The sequence below is a fragment of the Myotis lucifugus genome, unplaced genomic scaffold (assembly GCF_000147115.1).
Source record: "Myotis lucifugus unplaced genomic scaffold, Myoluc2.0 scaffold_255, whole genome shotgun sequence".
Classification (NCBI taxonomy): Eukaryota; Metazoa; Chordata; class Mammalia; order Chiroptera; family Vespertilionidae; genus Myotis; species Myotis lucifugus.
This window is the reverse complement of record NW_005871303.1, coordinates 968,481-973,305: the sequence shown is the minus strand read 5'-3', so window position 1 is coordinate 973,305 and position 4,825 is coordinate 968,481. Positions and strand designations below refer to the sequence as shown.

The window sequence follows — 4,825 nt, the reverse complement described above, 5'->3', positions numbered from 1 at the left end:
TCAGCCCGGCCTGTGCCCTCTCGCCGTCTAGGACCCCTCAGGGGATGTCCGCCTGCCTGCTTAGGCCCGCTCCCCCCCCCCCCCCCCCAGCAGGTGGACATCTCCTGAGGGGTCCTTAGTGCTGCTGCTGCGCTCACCAGCCAGAAGCCTGGCTCGCTGTTCCTTAGCGCTGCCTCGGAGATGGGAGAGGCTCTCGCCACCACCGCTGCACTTGCCAGAGGTCAGCCCAGCTTCTGGCTGAGCAGCGCTCCCCCTGTGGGAGCACACTGACCACCAGGGGGCAGCTCCTGCACTGAGCGTCTGCCCCCTGGTGGTCAGTGTGCGTCATAGTGACCGGTCGTTCCGCTGTTTGGTCAATTGCCATATTAGGGTTTTATTATATAGGATAAAAATCCAAGCTTTCAATAGAAAATTAGAATTTTAGAAAACTTATATCAATTACTATTAATTTGATAGCCTCCACTGTAAGATTTTTCTGATGAGGTCAGTGGTGATGTTAACAAGTGTGATTTTCTTTAGCTTGTATAATGAAATGTATCATTTATATAATCTGAACAATTCAATGCACAAATATTTCCCAATGACCCAGGTGTGATGTTAGCAAACCACATGCATGAGTAAGAGATTTATTCAAAGTACAAGACAGAACCATGGATTTTGATGTAATGGAATAAAAAGTTTCAGGTTTCAAAGCATAACTAAACTTGAGGAAAGCATCCCCCCTTCAGTTTCATTGTACTATTAAAGAATAGCCGCAACTATATGAGAAGGCTATTCCGTCACTCCTTCCTTTTCTAACTACGTGTAAGCTGAGGCCAAATTTTCTTCATATCCTATATAATAAAAGCCTAATATGCTAAGTGTCCAGTTGTCCATTCAACCAATCAAAGTGTAATATGCTAATGATATGCTAAGGCTGCTCAACCGTTTGCTATGATGTGCACTGACCACCAGGGGACAGACACTCCGACTGGTAGGTGAGCCTGCTGCTGGGGTCCAGCCAACCGGGACTGAGCAAGACGGGCCAGACATGTCCTGGAGCCCTCCTGCGGTCCCTCCCTGGCTAGCCAACCTCCTATGTCCCTCTCCGGCCCCGAACATGCACCAGTGGGGTCCCTAGCCTGCACCTTCTCGCAATCCAGGACTTCTCGGGGGATGTTAGAGAGTGGGTTTTGGCCCAATCCCACAGGCCAGACCTAGGGACCCCACTGGTGCACGAATTTGTGCACCGGGCTCAAGTATTTCAGTAAGACCACTGCAACAGGTTAATTGCAGAAGAAGATCTGAGAATCCAGCTATCTGCGACTAAGCCATATACTTACAGTTTGCAAAAAGTAAACACCATTCTCCTCACTAAATCTGTTTTTCATTTAAAATGTCATGTTAACATGTAATAGATTATTTTAAAGTGAAATAATGAAAATATTTTAAATTGTTCTGTTTTAACTTTAAATATAACAAATCTCGATACATATAACCCACAAGAACGAAAGCTCCCGCGTCCTCCTGGAACCAAAGGCTCCAAGAACCACTGGTTTAGCACAGGGCTGGCCAACTCAAGGGCACAATCTGACCCCCGCTGCTTTGTTAATAATGGTACTGGCCCACCATGATACCCATTCCTAAGTGGGTTCTTCCCTGCTTTCCTGCTACAAAAGCAGAGTTGAGCTTAGTAGTTGCAACAGAAACAGTGTGGTCTGCAAAGTAGAAAATATCTACGACATGCCTTTACAAACAAGTTGGCAGACCTCTGATTTAGAGTGCGCCCACATTTCCAGCCTTTATTATTGCAGTAAGTTTCTAATTGGTACTTCTGCCTCCGTTCTTACCCCAGAACCTCCATTCTCCAAAGGCCAGAGTGATCTTCCTAAAAAACGTAGTCAGTGTCACTCCTCTGCTTACCGTTGCAATCACTTCAAAGCACAATTCTAAGTCCTCAGCATGGTATTCAAGGCTTTCCTTCATCAGCCTTTGGACCCTGCCAACCACACTGGTTTCCCAGAAAGCACCACTCTCTCTCCAATCTCCCTCCATCTGGAACATTCTTCTTCCTCCCTCTTCCTACACACAGCCTCACTTCTCCCCTTCACTCCCCATACAAGTCTCCGTACTGGGCACGTCTATCATGTTTTCTCGAAATGCCCTGCTCTCAGAATGATGCAATGACGCATCTGCTTCAGTCTGCCTAAGCAGAGGGCTTTGTGAGGCAGGAACTGGGTTTCTCTATTCCAACACCCAGCACCAGCAGCCCTTCAGGACACTGTTCTGACCTTTTAAAATGAACTCAGCTGGAAACTAGCACCCAATACCCTTCATTTTCTTAAGTTGGCTCCTTGGAGAAACAAAGAATAAGTTATTCTCCTATGCAAGACACCAGCTTTTAACAGTTATCAGGTACTGTGCTGCCTGTTTGCCAGAGATTCCCTGCATTACCTGGAATCTTCCCAACAATCCTGTAACAGTCACAAGGAACAGTACCCATTTCACAGACCTGATAAATGGCAGGCATACACCAAACCCAGAACTTCCCATGAAAACAATCTCAGCCACTTCATCTCCCAGTGCAGGGGAAAGCGGATGATTGAGGGTTACAGTGGAACTTCTCAAAGCAGAGCTCAGACCAGAACAAAACTTTCAAGAACAAAGGCCTTATGAGCCACAAATCTAAACAAATTTACTACTCAAGTCCCTGGTCCAAGCAATCAGGGTACACATCTCCTTAAAGGACCCACCTGCTGTTAGCACTTGGCGACATTTCTTTCTCAAGGATGTTTGGGTACAACCAGCTTTTTTTTTTTTTTTTAAAAATATATATATTTATTGATTTCAGAGAGGAAGGGAGAAAGAGATAGAAACGTCAATGATGAGAGAGAGAATCACTGGTTGGCTGCCTCCTGCACGCCCCCTACTGGGGATCTAGCCGGCAACCGGATCATGTGCCCTTTTGCCGGAATCAAACCTGGGACCCTTCGGTCTGCAGGCCCACGCTCTGTCCATTGAGCCAAACCAGCTAGGGCTACAACCAGCTTCTTGACCATCTTTATTCTAATTGCTTAACAATCACTAGTTGCTAACAATTACATTTTCCTTATTACCGACTTCTATTGTAATAAAACAATTCAAATGAAACTATCACAACGACGATGAAGAGTTATAAATGTGTTAACCCTGATAGATTACTAAGGCCGAAGCATATGTGGACTAAGATAGAAAGCCTGAATACACACCACAATAAAAAACAAACAAACCAACAACGTGGCTAATGACTACAAAGCTTTTTATCACCAAAAAAGATAACCTGAAATACCAAGCTTTGAGATGTGTTCAACATTTTACTTCAAACTGCAAAAATTTCCAATCAGTTTAATTCAGAGAACAAAATATTTCTGCCAAGGGTTTTTAAAAGACAGCATATTTTCAAACTATAACATCATAGTACTAGTAAAATACGTCATTTGTTAGATTTAAAGTTTATTCAGCTTGTCAACAATGACTTCTTTAAGGAAAAAACAAAACAGAAATTAATAGAGGCATTGAGCCCTTCCACCTCGCTACCTCTCCAGCGGTTCTCAACCTGTGGGTCGCGACCCCTTTGGCGGTCGAACGACCCTTTCCCAGTGGTCGCCTAAGACCATCCTGCATATCACATATTTACATTAAGATTCATCACAGTAGCAACATTACAGTTATGAAGTAGCAACGAAAATAATTTTATGGTTGGGTCACCACATGAGGAACTGTATTTAAAGGGCCAGAAGGTTGAGAACCACTGCGTCTAAACAAACAGGGTTTGCTTCACTCCTGATAGAAATTTCGAGGAAGTTAAACTGTCACCCACTTGGCTCATGCAAAATGAACCAAAGTGACGTATCCTAAGTGAACAGAAGAGAAACAGAACCAAACTGCTTAGGTTATATAAAATCACCTAGTTTCCACCTCAAACTCTATGCATCTATCTTTAGACTTCTCGGAGCAGGGCTGAGCTTAATAATCCGCACCAAAGGTCTCCGGACCAAGAAGGTCACCGGAGGGGCCAAGGAGGAGGAGAGGGGACCAGACACCGGCCAGAGGCTGTCCGTTTCTTGGGGCAAAAGAGCGGTCTTTTGTGTAAAGGCAGAAAGTGACAGTGTGGCTCTAATGAAACTCCCGCGTCTCCGCCGAGCGGCTGGGTGGGCAGACCAGAACCTGGTGCCCTGGCTCATTCGGGGCTACGGTGACGAAAAGAGCCGCCAGCTCCGAGCAAGGGCTTGGCAACGCATCCCTGGACAGGCAGGAACTGACCACCAAATCCCGACCCGTCTTTAAAGGTGGACACCGCGGCCAAGGGCAGCTCAGACCCCCGGCGGAACAGGCGGCCCGGGTCTAGGGCTCCGGCCGCCGTCCCGACCGGCCCAGCGCGGCCCGCACCCACTGCAGAGGAGCAGTCGCCCCCGTTTGGTTTCCCGAGCCCCCAGTTTCTGCAAAGACTTCCAGGTCCGAGTTGCCGGCGGCAGCCCGTGCGGTGGGGAGAGCCCGGAACCCGCGCGGAAGACCGAGTTGCGAGCAGGCGCCGTGACCTTGGGCTCCCCGCACAGCTCGCGGACCGGCGGCAGTCTGCGGACCGGACCTCGGCGCGCACGCTCCCGGCGGGGCCTCGACACCAGGTCCCGAGGGCTGGTGCGGGGAGGGGCGCGGGGGAGGGCGAGGCCTTACCTTCCGCCACGTCCTCGTCGATGGCCCCCTTGACCTGCGAGAAACACCACTGCAAGTCGTTGCCGCTCGCCGGGCAGCCGCCGCCTCCGGCTCCTGCGGACACACCGGGCACGTCAGGCGCGCGGCCCCGCCC

General features: G+C 48.7%; 1 protein-coding gene across 2 annotated transcripts in view; it reads right to left on the bottom strand.

The window, feature by feature from the left end:
* Nucleotides 1–4,824, bottom strand: part of PPP2R2D (protein phosphatase 2 regulatory subunit Bdelta) — a 22,346-nt gene extending 17,522 nt beyond the window's left edge. Inside the window, exon 1 of one of the 2 annotated variants that reach the window (XM_014464528.2) lies at nucleotides 4,693–4,824. The gene's annotated coding sequence lies outside the window, so the exon portion shown is untranslated. The remainder of the gene's footprint in view (nucleotides 1–4,692) is intronic. The other variant, XM_014464531.2, reaches the window with a different exon arrangement.
* Between the last annotated feature and the right edge of the window lies 1 nt (nucleotide 4,825).